General features: G+C 37.3%; 1 protein-coding gene across 2 annotated transcripts in view; it reads left to right on the top strand.

Annotated features, from left to right (window-relative positions):
• The first annotated feature begins 6289 nt into the window (after positions 1–6289).
• The window catches only part of esr1 (estrogen receptor 1), a 248537-nt gene continuing 230723 nt past the window's right edge, over positions 6290–24103 (top strand). For both annotated transcript variants that reach the window (XM_028797702.2, XM_028797703.2), the window contains exon 1: positions 6290–6432. The gene's annotated coding sequence lies outside the window, so the exon portion shown is untranslated. The remainder of the gene's footprint in view (positions 6433–24103) is intronic.

Genomic DNA, 24103 nt, shown 5'->3' on the forward strand with positions numbered 1-24103 from the left:
GTCGGATGAATTCAACCCAATATCAACAAATTCTTCAGGATAATGTTCAAGCATCAGTCACAAAGTTGAAGTTACACAGGGATTGGATATTCCAACAAGACAATGACCCAAAACACAGTTCAAAATCTACAAAGGCATTCATGCAGAGGAAGAAGTACAATGTTCTGGAATGGCCGTCACAATACAATGCAATACAGTTTATTTTTTTATATCCCAAAATCACACAGAAGTGCCGTAATGGGTTTTAACAGGCCCTGCCTCTTGACAGCCCCCCAGCCTTGACTCTCTAAGAAGACAAGGAAAAACTCCCAAAAAAACCTTGTAGGAAAAAATGGAAGAAACCTTGGGAAAGGCAGTTCAAAGAGAGACCCCTTTTCAGGTAGGTTGGGCGTGCAGTGGGTGTCAAAAGAAGGGGGTCAATACAATACAATACACAGAACAGAACAAATCCTTAATACAGTATAAAATAAAAAGTTTTTTTTTTTAGAAGTAAAAAAAATAAAAATTTTAGAAGTACAGAGCAGAATTTAACAGTAGATGATATCACATAATATCCATCCATTCATCCATCCATCCATCCATTTTCCAACCCGCTGATTCCGAACACAGGGTCACAGGGGTCTGCTGGAGCCAATCCCAGCCAACACAGGGCACAAGGCAGGAACCAATCCCGGGCAGGGTGCCAACCCACCGCAGATCACATAATAAGATTTGGATATTTTTAGAGTCCTGGAGACCCCATCCATCAAGCTGCCTCCTCCATTTGGCCATTCCACTGGTGAAACAGTGCTGGGCCAGCCAATCCGATGAAAGGACCCCTCTTTCTCCTCCTGCAATCCTCCATCAGGGATGACTTTACCTTAGGCAGGCAAAACAACCTGGCAGGTGGGCCGTGGCACCAAGTGCTACATTTGAGTACCGAGAAGAGAAACAGAAAAGGTGAGGGTTAGTATCCAATTCTAACTATCATGTTACTTATGTTTTAGTGCTAATGACTAACAACAGAGATGCAGTCTGTACAGTTAATCAGCAGCTCTAGTCAGGATATGCTAAACTGAAGTAGTGAGTCTTCAGCCGGGATATAAAAGCTGAGACCGAAGGGGCATCCCTTATAGTAGCAGGCTGACCATTCCACAGTTTAGTGGCCCTGTAACTAAAAGCTCGACCTCCCACTGTTATTTTATTAATCCTTGGAATCATAAGCAGACCGGCATCTTGAGAGCTTAATGTGCGCTCTGGTTTGTAAGTCATGATAAGTTCCGACAAGTAAGCCAGACTTGGCCATTTAATGCTTTATATGTTAAAAGGAGGATTTTGAAATCTGCCCTAAACTTAACCAGGAGCCAGTGTAAGGATTTAAGAACTGGAGTTATGTGTTCGTATTTTCTTGTTCTTGTAATAATTCTTGCAGCCGCATTTTGGATTAACTGGAGGCTGTATAGAGAACAGTTTGAACATCCAGTGAACACCGCATTGCAGTAGTCAATCCTCTGAGATAAATGCATGAATTAATTTCTCAGAATCCTGTTTATTTAGAAAGCGCCTTAATTTCCTAACATTTTTTAGATGGAAGAAACATGTTTTGGACAACTTTGCAATATGCGCTTTAAATGACATGCTAGAGTCAAAGATAACTCCTAGATTGCGGGCTGATTCAGTAAAATTAATTGGGATTCCAACTGAGTTAAAGGATGACAAAATATTGTTATGATCAGTGTCATTCCCTCCAACAATTAACATCTCTGTTTTATCTGTGTTTAAAGACAAGTAGTTCTCATTCATCCACTCCTTTAATTCGCTTACACAACTAATTAAAGACAACATCGGAGAAACTTCATTTGATTTAAATGAAAGGTATAACTGGGTGTCATCTGCATACGAGTGAAAATTAACATTATGTTTCCTAATGAGAGATCCCAGTGGATGCATTTAAAGTGAAAACAGTAAAGGTCCCAGTACTGAGCCCTGCGGGACACCATATTGAACTTCTGTGTATAATGATGGAGTACTGTCAGCACATTTCTGTACATATTGAAATTGATTTGATAAGTAAGAACTAAACCAAGTGAACACAGTGCCTGTAAGCCCAACATCATTTTCTAGCCTGTGCAGTAAAATAGAATGGTCAATGGTGTCAAATGCTGCAATTAAGTCCAACAACAGTCCCCTGACTTGAATATCATCGAAAATCTATGGGATGATTTAAAGCAGGCTGTCCATGCTCAGCAGCCTTCAAATTTAACTGAACTGGAGAGATTTTGTATGGAAGAATGGTCAAAAATAATTCCATCCAGAATCCAGACACTCATCAAAGGCTATAGGAGGCATCTAGAGGCTGTTATATTTGCAAAAGGAGGCTCAACTAAGTATTGATGTAATATCTCTGTTGGGGTGCCCAAATTTATGTCCCTGTGTAATTTTGTTATGATGCATATTGCATATTTTCTGTTAATCCAATAAACTTAATGTCACTGCTGAAATACTACTGTTTCCATAAGGCATGGAAATGGAAGTTGCACATTTGAAAAGTGCAGCCAATGATAAACAAAAATCCAAAGAATAAAGAGGGGGTTCCCAAACTTTTTCATATGACTGTAACTTTAAACTTGAACTTGAATCTCAACAATACTGCTAGATGACATTTTCTTAGTAATTTTGGTTAATATGGACAAATTCCAATAGCTCTCATGCACCTTTTAACAGATAACAAGAAAAGAAAGAGCCAGTTAAAAATCCATTTGCAATTCATATGTTAGGGGGAAAATGATCCCATTTCAATTACTGGATGATTTAGCAGATCATCTACAGTGTTTGCTGCAATAGAGCCAGCAAAAAAAATGTAATCATAGTAAACATGCATTTTTTACTAACACCAGCTTCTGAAATGGAACTGTATCAGTCAAGTCTTCAAGATACGGTAGATGAATAGACAGTGTCATGCATCTGTGTTGGAGGATTTCCTCATGGGCTTGATCAAGGTATGTGATAAGCCACTAGGGTGAGAAGGGGTGCTGTTGCTGACATTCTCTTCTGCTTCTCTCCCTGCAGCACAGATGAACTGCCCAGAGAGGACACTTAGCTCTACCCTTTCCGGTTTGTATACTATAAGGAGGTCGGCTGTCTGGAAGGAGACATCATTTCCCACTCAGAGTGACCCATCAAACAGAGCTCCAAGGAATGACCCCTACTTTTAACAGCTTAGAGAGCTTTTTGTTTTGTTATTGTGCCCGAGTGGCCATTTCCTTTGCCGCCTAAAGGTGTGACTTTTTGTTTGGACAATAGTATTAAACGGGATGACCAGGTTGGTGTCCCAACTTTCATTTTGCTCAACCTGTCTTTCCTGCACCCGGCCACAACAGATATGGAATGCAAGTTAATCCATAGTAGATAAGTAGACATAACAGATGGAACATGTGTGTACAGTGTAGCCATATCAACTAGAAGTAGAGAAAAAGCACTTCTATTTATGAATAATGCAGAAAATGTATGCATATGTATAAAAATTTGTAAGGGTTGTCTGTCCACTGGCCTTTAAAAGATGACATAGGGCTCAATCGGCAGCTTATGCTAAAATACTTGCAATGCAACCCATGAGCTGGACGATTGTGGCATGGCTGAACAATAATTAGGCTTGTGTCTGTTTTGTTGTATTGTGATCCTATGGTGACCGTAATTTCCCCTTTTATACTCTTTATTATGTAGACCTTAACAAAATGTCTTAAATCCCGTACTCTTTCTACACTGTAAGTTACCATAGCTTAACACTACCCCTCTTCCCTTTTACATCTATAGCAGTGTTTGTCAATGTTTTGTAGTGTCAAGACCCACTTTATCCTATGCCATCATGACCCATGCCACTCCACTGGTGTCAGAACGAAGGGAGGGGGTTGAGCTTGATCGTTGAAGTAGCAACCTGCAGTGACCCACTGCTTTTATAAACAATAGCAACTATCAACCTGGCGATGGCAGCCTAGTGTTTGAGAAACACTGATCTATAACACCAGGCAATTATACAGTGTCACACAAATGCACATGGGAGGCAGCTAAAGTGTCTAAATGAGAGTAATTCCACACCAGACCAGGGGGTGGCGGAGTGCACTGACCTTTTTTCTCACTTTCCTGCAGACAGTTCATGAGAAATTCCACCTTGCCCTGATGACGTCACTTCCGGTTCTGGACAGAATAACATCATTTGTGGTTCCGGACCCTTGGATGACATCACTTCCGGTGAAGAACCCAAGAGTGAAGAGACTTCCGATTCCGGCCCTTTTGATGATGTTATGTTCGGGTCTGAACCTCGATGACTTCATTTACTTTTCTGGCCTTTAAAGCCGACATATTTGACTAACCTAATCAGTTCTGTTTTGGACTCCATTCTGAGCACATCAGTGTTAGCAATTTACCCATTTGTAGCCAGGGAGTATTATATGGGTGGCTGCCCCAAACCTTTTTGTGACTCTTATCTCAGCTTTTTGTGACAACAGACATAGTCATTAAAAGTAGTTTTAACACAGCTAACAAAATAAGTGCTTCTGTAGTTCATTTTGTGTTCACTCTAAATGCTACACATAACTCTGGCAGTTTATATTACGGTCATTGCATACAAACACATTAAGGTTTCACAAAGCAGTGGGTTTCTTCATAGCTGGCTATATGTATGCCCCTGTTAAACATTTTAATCCAAGAGATGTTGCATACAGATACTGAAAGTACTTTGTCTTGTCTTAACTCATCTTTTTATTACTTTCATTTATTATAGGCAGAGGAACTGTACAGCACCTATAAAACGTAAGCACTTCTAAGTTTTCACATTTCATTATTATACGACACTGAATCACAGTGGGTTTAATATGCTTTTCTTCTAGGACATTAACATTGATGTCTTTAAGACATTCCTGTGTAGCTTTGGCTTTTTGCTAGGGGTCGTTGTCTTCCTGGAGGGGGGCAAGTTTCTTGCAGACTGCATCAGGTTTACCTCCAGGATTTCCCTGTATTTTGTTGCATTATTTTACCTTCTAACCTTACAAGCCTTCCAGGGCCTGCTGCAGCAAAGCATCCCCACAGTATGGTGCTGCTACTACCATGCTTCACGATGGGGATGGTGTGTTTGTGATTATGTGTAATGTTCAAACATGGCGTTTAGATTCACAGCCAGAAAGATCAATCTGGGTCTCATCAGACTATAGGAACTCTTTTCCAGTTGACCTGAGGGTCTCTCGTGTGCCTTCTGACAAACTCTAGCCAAGATTTTATTTGCATGTTTTTTCTCTTTGCCATTCTCCCATAAAGTAGTGACTGTGAAGCACCCAGGCACCAGCTGATGTATGCAGAACCTTTTCAATCTCAGACACTGTAGCTTGAACTGCTTCAGAGTTGTCATAGGTCTCTTGGTGGCAGCCCCCACTGGTCTTCTTACACGATTTTCTGAATGTCCTGCTGTAGGCAGATTTACAGCTATGCCATAACTCTTTCTGGTTTTTAGTGACTGATTTAACTGGACTCTAAGGGATATTCAATGTCTTAGGTTTTGGTTGTATTTACCCCCTGACTTTCATAGAGCAGCCTGATGTGTTTTTTGTCTTTATTGTGTACTTTAGGCCTCAATTCTGAATCATCACAAGTTGGACCTTCCAGATAAGGTGCATTTAAACTACAATCAGTTGAAACCCCCCTGACTGCAGGCAGGTCACCTCTGTTTCACTAATTACATGACTTCTAAAACCAACTGGCAGCACCTATGATGATTTCAGTGTGTCATTTTAAAGGTGGTAAATACTTATGCCGTCAGCTATTTTGTGTTTTATATTTGTAATTAATTTAGACCACTTTACAGAGATCCGTATTCACTTTAACATTAAAGAGTCTTTTTCTGTTGATCAATGCCAGAAAAGACCACATAATTCCACTGTGATTCAAAGTTGTATAACAAAAAATGTGAAAAACATCCAAGGGGTGAATACATTTTATAGGCACCATAGATTGCTTAACAGAAGAAAAAATATTCGTGTCTAGTTCTGGATACATACCTTGCAAGAGCTCACTACAACAATAATGTTTTTATAATTATTATGTCCGTAATGAAAGTCAGTCATTGACTTGAATAACCTTGAGGGCCAGCTTAGAAGTCCTAATTAAACACATTTTACCAATTCGTCCAAATTCTGGGGTGAAAGTGCTTAAAATACAAGATTTGTTTTAATGTATTTTGGCAACCAGCAATTGTTCTGACCTCTTAATTATTGACAGTTTATCGCTGTTACCATGTTACTATGACCTGCGCTGGGGATTTTCTGCATTCACGCAGCTAAAAGCTTTCTAGTTCCACCATCACAGCCTCTAGATGCACTGGTTTCATGCACAAGTATGCTTCAGTTTCTATGAATTGAATCTGAAGCAGTGAAAGCCAGGGAACTGCTGCTAACAGCACTAAAGGTAAGTCATTATAAAAAGCATAGCATTTTTCAAACATTTTGTTTATTGTTTTTCTGTATACTTAATTTAAAATTATACCAATATTCTTATATAGATTTTTGAATCATATTGCATCTGCATTATGCAGAATTTAAACATATTTAGATGCATGAAAATGTTCAAAATATAAATGAAAGTGGGTACTAGCTTTATCTTTTAACCATACATAGATTATTGCATATGACAAAAAGGATAAATTAAAGAGAGACAAGTAAATTAATAATATTGTTTGTATCCACTATATATACTGTGTATAGATATATATAATTACTCATTAAGTAAAATAGCTACATTTATCTATGTATATGTGTACATAGGTTGATATTTATTTATCAGGTTTAAAATGTTTCTGATTTCACAGAATGACAATTTATGTAATTATAGGCACATTTCATACAATGTATGAACACTTACGCACACAAACATTTATTCCATATTTTGTATATTAAATTTTTTTCTCACTTTTGTCATGTCTACTTTTAATAGCCTTAAAACTTAAAAAGTCAAAGAAATACATTAGTGCAAAACTATAACTTTACTGCTTCAGTCATGTGGAACTAACCAGCACTATAGCTGAAAAGAAAATGTGTTCTGAATAATGTGACCCATTAATATATCAAAGATTTAATAATGTTCTCAAACATGTCTTCTGTGATGGACTGACGTCCTGTCCTGGAATAGTTCCTGCCTTGTGATCAATGCTTGCTGGGGTAGGCTTCAGCTTCCCTGCAACCCTGATCCTAATAAGCAAGTTTGGAAATGGATGGATGTAAACTCTTCTGGTTTGTCACACTTTGTGACTGCAAACTAAAATAATGATATATACAATGATATATATGGAGAAGTTTTGGATACTAGAAGACCATATAAGTATAAAAAGCATTTTTAATATAGAGAGGTAACATTTATTCATGAATTGTAATGAGTGAATTATTATACAGTAGGTTTTTCTTTCCTTTCATAGATGTCTAGACACATAGCAAAAAACTGGCAACAAGCAAATACAAGATTAATATTGTAAACTATACTATAAGTTTCCTAACTAGAAAGCAGCAAGTACAGTATTGTATTAGAGAAGCACAATGTAATAGTCAAGCTTGCGATAAGAAAACCCACTACACTGAATTTCTGCTCCACCTCTTAAGTACAAAATAAACTCATGCAGTACAATGTGCTGGAGTGGCATGGCAGAAGTATAATTCAATAGTTGCAAAGATACTAATAACATTTTCTTAACACAAACATTCTTTTGTTTAGTTTTACAATTAAAGCTGATAGTCCTTTAATGACTTGTTTATAGTGTATATATTACTGAATTATAAAGTGCAGCGTTTTGGTTTAGTGAGTGTCACATCGATTCCTCAGTGAGAACAGTTTAAACCATCTACATTAGACATTTCCTGTTCTGTTGGAGACAACATTGTGGTTTGTTTTGTAAAGTAAGATCTTGAAGGTAGCAAGATAAATTTGTTCATTTTTTCATTCATTTTATGAACCAATGCTGGTTATAGTTATAGTTATTTATGGAATGTGTTATACATCTAAATAAATAAAGAGATCTTCCTGGAACATTTATGTGGATAGTTCTTTCGGAAACTATGGTTCCCCTATGGCATCTCCCTGAAGAACCACTTTGGCACCTTTAAGAGTTTGGTTGAGAACTACAGCCTGTCCCGGCATTGAGCACATAGCAGAATTCCACCTGGGATGGGAAGTTATTCCATCACAATGCAGGAAAAAAAACAGAAAACAGTGAAACAACATAGATTTCTCAAACATGCTTAATCAATTTCAGTGTTATAAGGGCTGAGGTCTATCATAAGAGCATTGTGTGCAGCCCTGGATCTGACTGTTTGGTGACAGCTATTTACCAATCCAGTTTATGGTTCTATCAAGCTGGTGCTTAGTAGAAACCAACCCAGTTGTGGTGGTAGTCCATGACAGTGCACACTCATGTAGTCATTCTTACTCACTGTGGACCCTTTTAGAGCTAACAGTTAATCTAACATGCATGTTTTTGGAAACTGGGACAAAAGTCAGAGTACCTAGATAAAAAACCATACAATCAACCTCTGGCTGTGAGATTCGAAACTAGCATGGTGGATGCATCAGGCTAATCAGTGTGCTATGAAAGAACATTGTTATTTTTAGTACAAGGGTTTGTCAATTTGAATAAACAAAAGGGTGGAGAACTCAATTGAAATAACATGGCATAGGGCCATTAAAAAACGTTATGCACAGCTGGCCAAGCGTTATTGAAATTTACGTGGTCAACAAATGATTGACAATCCTAATTAAGGTGCATTGTTACCATTTTTAAATGTAAGGTATTCGTTTTTGTCATTTTGTTCATTTCAATGGAAAAAATGTGTGTTATGCAACTTAAAAAACCACACACACTTTATGTATTTTTGGTATTAATCTATTTTCTATGATGTGGTACGGATTGCTCAATTAGATTACCTGAAGATAGATCAACATTACACAGATATAGAGGTCAAAGTGACCTGCAAAACAAACCACAGTTTATTGAGATAAATTCTGTACTCTGTTCTCTGTTGAGATTTATTATTTTGATTTTGAGCCCCCGTATGGTAGTGAGGACCACAAAGTCCTATGCCGAACGTAACTTCATTCTTTATATTATCATTTTCTATGAAAATATCTTTATACACCAAAATGCAAATAGTTTAATGGTTTTAATGGTTTCTAGATTTAAATTTCTAATTAGATTATTTAAACTTTCAAATTCACATTTTTTGGGATTCAGTTTTTATTGCAGACAATAAATGAAATACCTTTAGTGACAGCAGTGTATACAAATAAGAGTCCGACGGATTCCACTTCACCGCCTGTAAGTCTATGAGGAAAAGTAATACAGTATATAAAAACCAGACTGAGAAAGAGCTGGCATGAGGATGGTGGGCACCTCTTGTCACCAACCACCAGACATCCTGTCACCCAAAAAATTTCCTGATATTGGAGCCAGATGATCAATTCTGAGAGCACAAGAAGAACTTACACTTCACCTTGAAATATGGTATTCTCTAAATAAGCTGAATTCTATAAATTATATTTATTTCCTAACCACTAAATTAGAAATGTAATTGCTTTTATAATAACCTACCATAGTTTCTACATACAATTAGACATTTGAGCCATATGCATTAATAAGCTGCAGTTTTATTAATCATGTCCAAAGATATAAATAAAAATTAATTTAAAATAAATAATATGAATTATAGCTTATACAAAATTCTTGATTTTTGCTTCCTAATTAAAATCGTGCTTGTAAAGCGAAAAAAAGGTCAAGAAGAGCAAAGTACATTATATTTTTGTTTAGCTAACTATGAAAAATTTAAAAAAAAATTACAAGTGCACACTGCATGGTAAACGTACTACTCTGAGTGTGCTTTGAATTTATTCAAGCCTTTTAGCAATCTTGAAAATATACACACAGAATGGTTGCCATAGCATAAAAACTTTACCTTTACGTTTGCTTAATATTTGCCTATAATCTGACAGTTTTCATGTATCTCCACTCTACTTTTAATTCACACTTAATGCTGCTGTTCCGATTATAAATTTTGCAATATTGTAAAATTTTGTCTTTTTACTTTTATACTCAAAGCCTTTTTTCAGCAAAGTCAATTATTTAACTTCAAGGTTACCATTGCCATTACGACAAGAAGGGAACTTCATTACCAACTGCTTTGACAGAAAGAGTAATGTTTTTCACTATTAAGTTGCAGTGGACACAGCAAAGACCCTAACAGAGAACTAAGGACAGCAGCATCACACCACATCATGTATAATATATATATATAAAAAATACTTTTTAAAAACCACGCTTATATTAAGTTAAAAAGTGTACTAAAAAGTAAAAAATAAGTCTTTCATATATCACTCGTAAAATAAACGGTGGGTGTTTTTGCTAAGATTTTAAGAAGTGGTTTTTGAATGTTGATTGATGAAAAGTGCCCACGCTTTTATTTTACGAGTGATATATGAAAGACTTATTTTTTACTTTTTAGTACACTTTTTAACTTAACATAAGCATGGTTTTTAAAAAGTATTTTTTATATATATATTATTTTCAACTTTTTAGTCTTGGGTTTATTTTAGTTCTATCCGTTACTGGCACCATCTATTGGTGAAATCTTGAACTATTCTTCATATGAAAATTTCATTTCTTAATTAACATGGATTAATTGGTCAATTAGTGAAACTGATTATTGATTCATGTATTGTCATCGGAAATGAGTAAGTGTGCAAAATGTCAAGTCATTTGGGCAATAGGAAGTGGGTTAAATATCAATTACAAGAGATTTGTACCAGACAACAAACAGGTGAAGTTAATGTAAAGCGTGGTAAATAATAAAGAACCATGATGCAAAAAAAAAAAAAAAATAGTTCACTCCAGTGCAACAAGACTCCTACACTTGAACCCAGAGTAACAACACTCAACAGCATCGGACATCTTTCTCAATGCATTGGTATCATAAAACTGTTTATTCATGCTATAATAAATTAGAATTCTAAATTTGCTAGGAGTGTTGATTGGTGTTTTGCAGCAAATCTGCTGGTTCGCTGTATGAAGAGACATTCTCTGTGAACTTTACTATTGACAGCTTTCCCTCTGTGTTCCCGTGTTGTTACTTAATTTAAAGTAATAACTGGGATCTGCCATACTAATTTTCTTCATACTTTTAAAACTTCAGTCGTGTCATCCTCTTAATCTCAGTTCCCCTGAACTGAAAAGGTTCATCTCCTTCAGTCTTTCTTCATAGCTCCTACCTGTTAGTCCCAAGATCAGTCAAGTCACTCGTATTTGGACTTTTTCCAGTTCTATGTCTTTCTTTGCAAGATGGAGACCAAAGCTTCCCACAGTACTTGAAATGAGGCTCAATGGCACATTATACAGATTAAGCATAATTCCCTTTGATTTATACTCTACATATCATATTATATTAACCTAACATCATATTAGCCTTCTTGATCCCTTCTGTACACACTGCCTTAATGTACAGTAGATAGATTGACTCCCAGAGCCTACTTATCCAGTCAGTTGTACAAGCTTTAAATTCCAATTCTGTGTATATATCTCATATGTTTACTTCATATGTGTGATACTTTACATTTATTTACATTAAATTCTATCTGCTCATGCCTGTGTTCTGTCCAGGTCTCTCTTTGTAATAATTCAATTGATTTCAGATTGCCTGCCATTCCACCTACAGACTTAACCAATTCATTTTTTTATATTCTTATCCAGATCATTTACTGTATTCACGTTAAAACGAGCAGAGGCCCCTGCACTGATCCCTGAGGTACACCACTCGGTAATTCTGGAAAGGTTCTTCTCATCATTACCCTTGCTTTCTGGTGTTTAAGCCAAATTTGCACCTATCTGCACACTGAATCTTGAATTACCACTTTTTTTAGTTTAATCATTAATATCAGCAATCAGGGAATGGATAGTTGGATATGCAAATCATCGCTCTACTAACTCTGTACTTGTAAAGCAGTTTGGGAATGCGCAGAGTATACATTTTCTTTTCATAACATTTTAGGACAAGGATAGCATTGTGACTATTAACATTTTTAAACAGTCTGTAGATGACACTAGTAGGTATTCTTGCTCTTAAAGTGTAAACACTGTCAGACTAGAATGCCTCCTTCCTGAATCAAAAGGTTTCACAGGTACTTGCAACAGAGAAAACAACTTGCTAGTTCATTGCTGGGAAGAGAACCACATCAATATAATGCAGTAAGTCAAGAGATGTAAATTTTGACTATGAGGAACCCAGAAGTGGCTGGATTTAAATACCACTGTGAGTGTACCCTTCTGAATGGCAATAATTGTTATTGCCTTATGCCCAGTGCCTCTGGGACAGGCTCGGGGCCCCCTGGCCCTCAGTTGGATTATGCAGGTTTCATAATGTCATAGCTATGCTTCTTTTGTCAGTCTTTTAGTCTGTCACCTAGGTCTGTGTTCTATAGGCCTTACCTTTTAAAATGTTTAGGAAATGTATGTATTGTCACAAAAAACAGGCACAAGAGTCATAAAAGGTTTGGGGCAGCCATCCTTATAATATTCCATGGCTGCAAAAGGGTAAATTGCTAGAATTGATGTGCCCAGAATGGAGTCCAAAACAGAACTGACCAACTATTTGTTAAATGGCAGTTTTAAAAGCCAGAACAGGATATGATGTCAACAGGTGCCAGATCCGGAAGGATCTTCCTCCATGGGCTTGGATCTAGAAGTGACGTCATTAAAAGGGCTGAAACTGGAAGGGTCCTCCTCCATGGGTTTCGGGACTGGAAGTGACGTCATCAGAAGGGCAGAAACCAGAAGTGACGTCATCAGGGCCAGGTGGAATTTCCTGTGAACGGTCTGTAGGAATGCGACAAAAAAGGTCAACACACATTCCGCCACCCCCTGGTCTGGCATGCAATTACTCTCATTTAGACCCTTTAGCTGCCTCCCATGTGCACGTGTATGACAGTATATCCAAATTACAATGTATACAGTCTGTTAAAGCTTATCAAATATATTTCAAAGCATGATTCTGAATATGCAACCATTTCCCATTTTTCCATTTGAATGGTAACAAGGTTACAAGCTTGGATTAACATTTTTGACTAATTTCATAACTGGCCATTCACAACAGGCATTCAAAATTTAATTAAGTACTTCTTGTTGAAATAAATCAACCAGAAACAACTCCCATACCCACTTTTGGTGGCTGTTTAAAAGTTACAGAAGGGGTGTGGGCAGCTACCAATGACATGTAATTGCTTTGCTCAAAGGTAGCCTCGCCAATTGAGGGCTTATTTTGCACCCTTGTTAGGAAATAGATAGATAGATAGATAGATAGATAGATAGATAGATAGATAGATAGATAGATAGATAGATAGATACTTTATTAATCCCAATGGGAAATTCACATTATCCAGCAGCAGTATACTGATACAATAAATAATATTAAATTAAAGAATGATAATAATGCAGGTGAGAAACAGACAATAACTTTGTATAATGTTAAATGTTAACGTTTACCCCCCCCGGGTGGAATTGAAGAGTCGCATAGTTTGGGGGAGGAACGATCTCCTCAATCTGTCTGTGGAGCAGGACAGTGACAGCAGTCTGTCGCTGAAGCTGCTCTTCTGTCTGGAGATGACACTGTTTAGTGGATGCAGTGGATTTTCCATAATTGAAAATGAGAGCCCGTCGCTCTGCCACAGATGTTAAACTGTCCAGCTCCATGCCAACAATAGAACCTGCCTTCCTCACCAGTTTGTCCAGGCGTGAGGCGTCTTTCTTCTTAATGCTGCCTCCCCAGCACACCACCGCGTAGAAGAGGGCGCTCGCCACAACCGTCTGATAGAACATCTGCAGCATCTTATTGCAGATGTTGAAGGACGCCAGCCTTCTAAGGAAGTAAAACCGGCTCTGTCCTTTCTTGCACAGAGCATCAGTATTGGCAGTCCAGTCTAATTTATCATCCAGCTGCACTCCCAGATATTTATAGGTCTGCACCATCTGCACACAGTCACCTTTGATGATCACAGGGTCCATGAGGGGTCTGGGCCTCCTAAAATCCACCACCAGCTCCTTGGTTTTGCTGGTGCTCAGTTATAGGTGGTTTGAGTTGCACCATTTAACAAAGTAATTGATTAGGTCCCTATACTCCTCCTCCAGCCCATTCCTGATGTAGCCCACGATAGCAGTGTCATCAGCAAACTTTTGCACGTGGCAGGACTCCGAGTTGTATTGGAAGTCCGATGTATATAGGCTGAACAGGACCAGAGAAAGTACAGTCCCCTGTGGCGCTCCTGTGTTGCTGACCACAATGTCAGACATGCAGTTCCCAAGACGCACATACTGAGGTCTGTCTTTAAGATAGTCCACGATCCATGCCACTAGGCATGAATCTACTCCCATCTCTGTCAGCTTGTCCCTAAGGAGCAGAGGTTGGATTGTGTTGAAGGCGCTAGAGAAGTCTAGAAACATAATTTTTACAGCACCACTGCCTCTGTCTAAGTGGGAGAGGGATCGGTGTAGCATAGAGATGATGGCATCCTCCGCTCCCACCTTCTCCTGATATGCAAAGTGCAGAGGGTCAAGGGCGTGTTGAACCTGTGGCCTCAGGTGGTGAAGCAGCAGCCTCTCCATGGTCTTCATCACATGTGATGTCAGAGCAACAGGCCGAAAGTCATTCAGCTCACTAGGACGTGATACCTTTGGGACTGGGGTGATGCAAAATGTTTTCCAAAGCCTCGGGACTCTCCCCTGTTCCAGGCTCAGGTTGAAGATGCGCTGTAGAGGACCCCCCAGCTCCGATGCACAGACCTTCAGCAGTCGTGGCGATACTCCATCTGGACCCGCTGCTTTGCTGGCACGAAGTCTCCTCAGCTCTCTGCTCACCTGCGCTGTTGTAATTATGGGTGAGGATGTCTCTCCTATGCTGGTATCAGCAGAAGGATGTGTGGAGGGTGCAGTACTCCGAGGTGAGAGTGAGAGTGGGTTAGGGTGGTCAAACCTGTTAAAGAAGTTGTTCATTTGGTTTGCTCTCTTCACGTCTCTCTCGATGGTGGTACCCCGCTTAGAGCTGCAGCCAGTGAGAAAAAGCCTTTTTCTTTGATTTAGTAGTTTGAGTGGTGAACTCCTGCACATTTGCTGAAATATACATGTTTTTTTTCCACTTTTTATTTTTTTTTTTCTGGGTATACTATGTATAAAATAGTACGTATTTGAATAAATTCCACTTACTTAAATAGCATCCCTGTACCATAATAGCAGTTTACATTTTGTGGTTTTATAAACAAGAAAGCCCTATCTCAGGATGTTATCATTTTTGTTCTGTGTCATTATTAAACTGTCTTTCTTATTTATTTGCTGTCACTGGAGGAGCTGTTTTTTCTGTCTAGCATCCACTCAGTGATAAAGGGCTACATCTGATTGGTTATCTGCAGGTTAGCTCTCCTTTTTAAAGCCCATGCTAGCAGTAAAAACAAATGGGGTTATGGACACATTGAAAAGGAGCGTGTGGTTGTTTTATTGATGGCACTTTTATAACACATTGTCTTTAACAATGGAGGTTAGAGAGAGAGGGAATGTACATGGCAGAACTGCAAGTGTTGATTTTTTTTGTTAACCATGCTCTCTCAGTTTCCAGTAGAAAGATTACTTTATGTTTTGATTAAAACCTGTGCCAAGCTAACAAGGAACTTTAAATTAACTCCCAGCAACAATCAACTAATCTTTGTTTTACAAGTGACTTTCACGCTGAGCTTTATTACATGGTACTCATTGGAAATCATTGGAAACAGTAAATACTTTTTCAGTGATACAAAAAGGGCACCATTGCAGAGTTTAATTACGTAAGGGTACAACTAGCCACCAACCTCAAGCCACCATTTCCGTCTAGACTGGACTTCATCACACACACATAGAGTTACATACTCTATGTTTGTTTTCAGGCATTTGAAGGAAACTGAATGAAATCAAAAACAACATGAAAAGTAAATACGGAAGGTAATACCAGAATGAAACTGGAGACCAAACATTTTATTATAGCACCTGAAGGTATAAACTGCTGTATTCCTGAATCCATTAGGCAAAAATGTAGCAATAAACAATTTAAGAAAACTCTTGTATAAAAAGAATGGAATCTCCATTTTCAATTAGAGTTAGATGAATAGACATTGCAATAGACTACCGTCCCATTCTTTGGTAGGCTGTGGCTTCCCTTGGCACTGAGTAATCCAGAAATAATGATGACAAAATGAGTGAATGGATGGTTGGCCAGATTCAGTTTTATCTGTATAACTACCTTGTAGTAAGGAGACCAGGGTTCACGTCTTCCCTGTGCGGAGTTTGCATGTTCTCCCCGTGTCTGCATGGGTTCCAGTTTCCTCCCAAAGACATGTAAGTTAGATGGCTTGGTGATACTAATTTGGCCCTAGTGTGTGTTTGTTGTGTATGTGTGTTCAACCTGCGATGGACTGGCACCTACCCGGGGTTTGTTCCTGCCTTTTGCCCAGTGCTAGCTTGGATAGGCACAAGCATCCCTCGCAACCCTATTCAGGACAAATCATGGCTAGGAAATGACAGACTGACATCTATTATGGCAAGCCAAATTAACATTTAGAGATATCTTAAAATACATTTTATGATATCTGGAAATGCATTTTAGATATCTTAAATTGAATTATAGATATCTAAAAATACATCTATTTTAAGATATCTAAAAAGAATTGTATGATATCTCAAACAGATTTCAAGATATCTTGAAGTGATATGCTGTACATTTTCAGATATCTGAAATACATTTCAAGATATCTTAAATGCAGTTCAAGATATCTTGAAATATGTTCATGCGCATTTTGAGATATCTGAAATACATTTTCAAATATCTTAAAATAACTTCCTGCATATTTCAAGATATCTCAAATACATTTTCAAAATTATATTTTTAATTTAAATATTTTTAAAATGCTTCCTTTTCTTTATCATAACTTCTTTAACACACTACTTCTCCGCTGCGAAGCGTGGGTATTTTGTTAGTTATTTTTATAAATGAAATTAATATTTAAATATGATTTTATGATGTGTTAAACGTTAAACATAATTGTCTTTGCAACCTGTAGGTCCAACCGTGGCTTCAATAACTAAACAGTACAATGAAGTGCATTTTACATTCTCAATACTGCCAAATATTGCCATTTCCCTCTTGTTTTAAGTTTCCCTCTATCTGTGACATTAAACTATGTAGAAATAATGATAGAAAGACAGTGCAAGGATTTGGGGTGCCCCAGGCCCCATTAACAATAGAGCCCCATCTGAATGAGCCCTGAAGGTATTCCCTATTTGAACTTAATTGACACCTCATATATATCTGATATATTGTGACCAGAAGGGAGCACCCAGAACCCCAGACTCCAAACATAAAGGCACCCACTCAGTAAAGGATACAAAAAAGTAACTTTTATTATACAGCAGAAGCTTTTGTTGGTTCTTTCTTCAATATACAAAATGATCTCTGAAACAAATTTAATAATCAACTCTCTTCTAGGCAAACATTGTTCTCTTCCACCTTATTCCTGCTCACCTGGATGAGGTCAAGTGGTTTCTTTTATGGACCCGGGAGTACTGAATGGAAGAAGTGCTTTAGGGTCACGCATAAGCCCCACAAAATGGAGTTCTTCTCCTTGCAGCACCCTCTGGTGGCATCCAAGGACTCTGACAGGGTTGTCCTTTAGGACTACGATTCTCATCAGGTGTCCATACTGGAGCCATGTCAGAGGAGCACTGTCATCTATTGAAGGAACTGCTCTTGACAGACAATCTCCCCAAGCCTATCCACTAATCTGTCACCAACGACTGGGATAATAATCAATTAAAGTGACAAAATTCTAGAAATTATTCTTAATTAAAGTACAACATATTTTGGTGCTCAAAAGACCATAAGAAAGATACATAGATAGATACTTTATTAATCCCAAGGGGAAATTCACATATTCCAGCAGCAAAGTGACAACCATGGAGAGATTAGTCCAAATGTAAAATCTTTAATTCATAAAGATGTCACTTATTCAGAAGAAGACCTGGCAGGAAGTAGCCTGATGCCTGCCTATAACCTTGTGTGAAACATAGTGTGGACTCTGACATAGTCCAGGGATGCATCAGAGCCAATTGTACAGAGACATCTGGTCAAAATCAATGCAACGATGACTGCTGAAAAATATAATTACATTTTGCTTCATCATTTTATACATTCAGTAAAACAACTTATTGTCAGAAACGTCTTTCATCATGATAATAACATACTTCAAAACACAATTAACACCTCATTGGAGTAGACATCTGCAGATTGAACATTACCAATATTAGACAGGTTATCCCAGATGACTAGGATAGGCAAAAGAACAAAAACAGCCAAAGGCAAAAAAAAAAGAGTTATGGAAAATCCTGCAAGAAGCTTGGAAATACTTCACAAGATTATTATTATACAGCAGTTATTATACTGTATTACTAGGGGGCTTCACCCCCGCTCGCTTCGTTTGTGGCTCTGCTGCTCGTATATGTGGATTTCATTTTCACCCAACAACAAATCTTTTAATTCTTCCAGATACGCCTCTTCATTGGGAAGAAACACTACTTTTCCCTGATGGCAACATGAATGAGACGATCTACAAGTCTCTGACTTAAAGTTTAAATCCGAACAATATCTACATACTTCTGTCATATCACCTATGTTCATATATTCGATTCCTTTTTCACCGAGTAATAATTTCCGTTTGTTTGTGCTAATGCGATCTTTACTATTATTTTTTTGAGACTTTAGAATTTTAGTACTTTCGTTATCTCTAACCTGCTCTGCATGTGTATCGTGCCAACATTCTTGAACCTCTTTACGACGTTCTACTTTGTCATCTACTCTTTGTCTTTTATTTCCAGCCTGGTGAAATCTCTTGACACAAACTCTCGTCTCGCGGGACATTATATTCTCTCTCTGAAAAAGTCTTGTCTTGTCCCAGGATAAAAAGTTTCGTCTCGTCCCAGGAATTTTTTATTTAATAGAGAGATTATTTTATTGAACACCAGTGTATCAAAGTGACATGTCAAAGAGAAAGTTACAAGAAAAGAGAACAAATAAAATTAGGTAAGAATAAAATACATTCTTGCTATTTTTCATTATGTCAGTCTTAATTCTAAACTTATATGGTGTTTTCATGGCAAATAAACTCTTGCTGGCCAGATTACTAGGTGTAAAAATAATGTTCTTGGGTGACCGAAAGCATTTGCACAATACTGAAAATTTGAATTTTATTTATGTCAGCCATGGTCAGGACCATCAACACAGCTAGTTAGGCATTCTTCTGGATGTAAGAACAACATTAATTTGTCCTAGCAGAGTGGTCAACAATATGCTTTCTTCATTTATTTATACAAGGATGTGACACCTAGATCTATTCCTTAACTAAATTTAGGTGAAAAAACAAGAGGTGACTAAGCAGGTACAGTTAATACTGAAAGTGCAGTGAATTGTGTGCCAGGTTGCAGTCAACTGAAAGTTAATTCTGTCTGTATTATACTGTCTAGGAAAATCCACTGCTTTTACCTTTTTAAGTCAGAAGCCTTGAAACACAAGCACAATCAAACCAACACTGCTTCAAGTTAGACTTTAACTGTGTTTACTTAAGGACTAGCAGAACTTAAGGACTATGTAAAGATCTATATCCAAGAAACAGAGACTTTAGCTATATTCTGTACATTACGCCTCGCTTTCATTTTTTATACTCATTTTCTCCTGCTCAGGGTCATGTGGCAGTAGAGCTACTGCCAGCTAGAGCCAGTTTCAGATGCCAAGGTGCTGTCATTTACACAAGGTCAATTTGAAGTTTTCTATCAAAATAAAACAAGCTCATTGCACTGTTGGAAGGTACCTATTTGAAAATGGGTAGAACATGCAAAAACATACAGCAAGTGCTCCTAGGAATTGAACCACAGTCCCAGAGTTATAAAGAAACTAAATTAACTGGTGTGCTATGGTGAAAAAGAATATTTGAATGTGTAAATTGCATAAAATGTAAAAGTAGGATTGAAATAACTTGTCCTTAGTTACAATAAATTGATTTTCATCTATCCTCCTGTTTTTCAAGCCCCCTTATTTCATTCAATGAAGATTTAAGATCTGGAGCTTATCTTTGTAGCAACAAGGCACAAGGCCGAAATCAACCCTAGGAACAATGCTGATTTCCTGTAGGCCACACACACCTACTCATACTGGGATTATTAACTTGTCATGTACGTCTTAGGGATGTGGGCAGAAAAAGTTCCAGCAAAACACAGTCACAGAAAAAAATAGCTGCTTTATTGTCATACTATAGCTCCTGCTTCTCAATTTAAATTAAAAAAAAAGTTTTAGTAGTTATTAAAATGTTAATGTTAAATTCACAAATTGTTAGTATACCTTAATAGCTCAGACACAAGAAAATCCAAAAACATTTTAGAAAAATAATGAACAAGGTTTGCATATTGTCTGGGATGTTTTCCTGATTTATGCATCCTTTTCAACATGAAATAAAGAGGAGTCCAAAAATGAGTATGGTCAGGATAGGCACACAGTGAAAACAATGTATCAGAAATACAACTGCTGTGTCTCTCATGGATCATGACTTTTATGCTGAAAAGATCTTGGAAGAACTAGCATTGATATCCAAATGGAATTTGTACAATCAGTCCTAATATGGGGCTGAGGTTACAGCACCTAGCTCTGAATTGTGACCCATCCACTGGGTTTACGGAGCGTACATATTTACCTGTGCTTGAGTGGCCCTGTATAAGTGAGAGTGGGTGAGTTTGCATGAGCTTGGCTCACCTGCCATCTAGATCTGATTCTTACTTTCTGCTTTGTGCCTTCCCCGACCATAATCTATCGTCTGTGGGGGAGGAGCAAAAACTTTATATTCGTCAAAAATTTTGATCTTCGATTTTCGACAGATCTCGATGTTTTAGAGTCCTCTGATACCGAAAATGTCGATATCTCAGTGATGGGTGCGTGTGTGTTTGTGTGTTACAGTTGATTGAGGACGGTCTAGAACTAAAATGGTTGGACTGAAAAATACCAAACTCAAAACTTAAGTCTGTTATGAGATGATGATGTGCTGATTAGTTTTTGAGCCAAATCATGCAAGAGAAAGAGGCAGTCTAGAGCAACCCTCAAATACCGAAATTCTGCAATTAATTATGAATTTTTCTTGTCAGTTGATATCATAATGATCTATTTTATGAGCAGAAAGATCAGCATCAGGGCGCAAAGCCTACACATCTAAATTTTTTTACTTACGCTGCCAGGTTATATCTTATCTCCCTTTATTGCAAATGATGCAAATAGTCATTCTTTTTATATTGTCCAGCACATCCTTGTAAGAATTTAGAACGTCCAGGTAGGGTGATGGTGTCTGGCTGATCTAGGTAAATAAAACTGTGACTTTATCAGCTATAACTGACAGTAGACTCCCTGACGTTTATTTTTTTCAGAATGCTATTCACTAAGGTATTTGTTTGACAGAGCATAAAGTGTCCTGAAAACTTCACAATGTGGACAACCACTGCCCATCTTTTCCCCAAATTGATTACCTTTGGTAATCTTCTGGCCATAGGTTTAAGAGCAAATGCTACAACATTTAAAGCAGCTAACCAGGTGATGTGTGTTTCCTAAAGGAATACAATCAAATGCAAAAAGACATCTTTCCAAAATGCTGAGAATAAAATTGAAAACAGAAGGAAATATTTTGTAAGAACTGGAAGTTGTGTTTTAAGCCAGAGGGTTTAGCTATAATTGCAGTCAGAGAACAACTGCAAAGAGTCTTTCACCAAAATTCTATTATTTTTCCGGAGCCAAAACACTAAAGCAAAAACTAAGTCAGGACAAAAGAGTGATTAGTCAAAACCAGAACACTATCGAAGCCCACTTGTTCACTGATCAAATCTGCATCCTCAAACAAAGGGGCTCCAACATTGCAGTGTAATTTATTAGCGAGTTTTCATATCACGAGTCAGGTCCTTAGCAGCCAGGCGGGATCCCCTAGCATCACATTATCTGCCTGTAACAGCTTCTAAAATGGCAATGTGACATTTAAAATTTAAATAAAAACAAATTAAAATCTTTCTTAAACCAAGAAATGCAATTGAAACTCGTGTGTAAAAATAAACTGTGAGAATTAAGTTTCTCAATATAAAAATCTAATGAACTTCAAAACATTATCCAAAACAAAAAAAAAATCAAACCTGCCAAAAGGAGTTTCCCAATTCTTAACATTAATCAATTGGTCGTATTTCTATTATAACATTAGTTGTCTGCAAAGTTAAACTTTGTTTGATTTCTTTTACTTTACTACAATTTTAATATAATGTAAGTGATTATTTTGTAACAAATAAAGACTGGAATAGTTAAAGAGTTGGGGTCCCAGAAGGGATACCCCCTTTAATCTGGTGTAAAGAAATAAAGAGCTGAAATGAAAATGCAAATGCAGAAACCATCTGGTCCAAAATATGGCTCCCTCAGCCATTAGAGGTTGCTTTTTATTAGAAGAATCTGTCCTCATAGGTAGCACATCCATGAATGAACGCAAGCTTCCGGTCTGAACGTATCTGAAGGGGTCAGACTTCCAGAGTAAGGACGGAAATGACATCCTTAGGGGCATCCTCTCTTCATCCTAAGGTTAAACAGGTAGAAGAAGTTAACAACTGTATCACTCCCCACCTATCATTACCTGGACCAAATCCTCAAAGAGCTTCATTGGCTTAAGTATCGGTTGTATAATTTACTATCAGCACCTTATAGTTATAAATATATATAACTGCTCTAAGCCTGTACTCCGTGAAGAAAACTATATAAAAATGCAATTAACTGAAAAGGAGGTCCTGAAAATGAATTAATGTAGGGATAAGCAAGTAATAAAAGTTTGTTAGATAAACAGCCTTTAATTGTGAAGCATATTATACAGAAAAATAAAGATCTATTTTCAATAATAATCATTTAATGTTTCTTAAATAATGACTTCTTTGCATATTCTGAAAAAGGTGTTCCCTTTATAATCTTCCATTAATAGCTTTGATCCTTTCCACAATGATTAAATCTGCACTCTTGGTCCACTGTTTATTGTAGTAGGAGTAAGTGTCATCTCATTTTAACCACTGTACACACACATATTTTACTTTTGTTGCACTTAAAAATGGAGTTTATTTTAGTTCCAAGACTACATGCCTAACATTCTATTATACTCCCAAGACTGCATGCCTAACATTTTTCATGCTGCCACATTTTTCCTTATTCTTGTTAAAAATTATGCTTCTGATTGAGTTTTTCTTCCTTAATTTTGATTTATGAATCTCACACCCAAAAAATAGGTTTTACTCTCCTCATACTGACATAATTATAAAATCTCAAAGTGTCCAAGTTTTAATATAGTTATGTAAAACTTATTTGAATACACATTTTTTGATTTCTTTATTTGTCAAGATTTTGCTTAAGTAATTCAACACAACGCACTTGAGAACCTAAAAGGGTTTTTAGTAGCCAAATAGATATATAAAAATCTAAAGCACGCATATACTTTTAGAAAACTCTCCTTCATGGTCTGACAGGACTAACTTCTCATTCTGTAGTGATGCAGATACTCAGGTAGTTTGCGGCTGTAACCCACTCATGACCCTGACCCTTAACTTAAAGTTAGTAAAATATGGCCCCTTATGTTAAAAAAGACCCTTAAAATCATGTTTTCTGACTCGCTTAGGTTAAGAGTCTTTGAGTAGAAGCTGATTAATGACTTAAAAATTTTAAGGTCTATCCCCAACCCTTAAAGTTAGTAAAATAAGGGTCCCTTAAGTTAAAAAGATTTCCCTGAGATTAAAACAATCAGTTTACTACACTGTTAAATCTTAGACTGGTGGCCTTCCATTAACTAACAGTATGAAGAAAGTAATTAGAAGTTTGTGTGTAGTGTTAAAATCATAAGCAAGTACATACCTCCAAGTTTAAATGCACACTCATGCATGTACCTTGCATGCCCCCAGTGGCAAACCATGGCATTACAAGCAGGTCTACCAATCTATGAC

The sequence above is a fragment of the Erpetoichthys calabaricus genome, chromosome 3 (genome assembly GCF_900747795.2).
Source record: "Erpetoichthys calabaricus chromosome 3, fErpCal1.3, whole genome shotgun sequence".
NCBI lineage: Eukaryota > Metazoa > Chordata > Cladistia > Polypteriformes > Polypteridae > Erpetoichthys > Erpetoichthys calabaricus.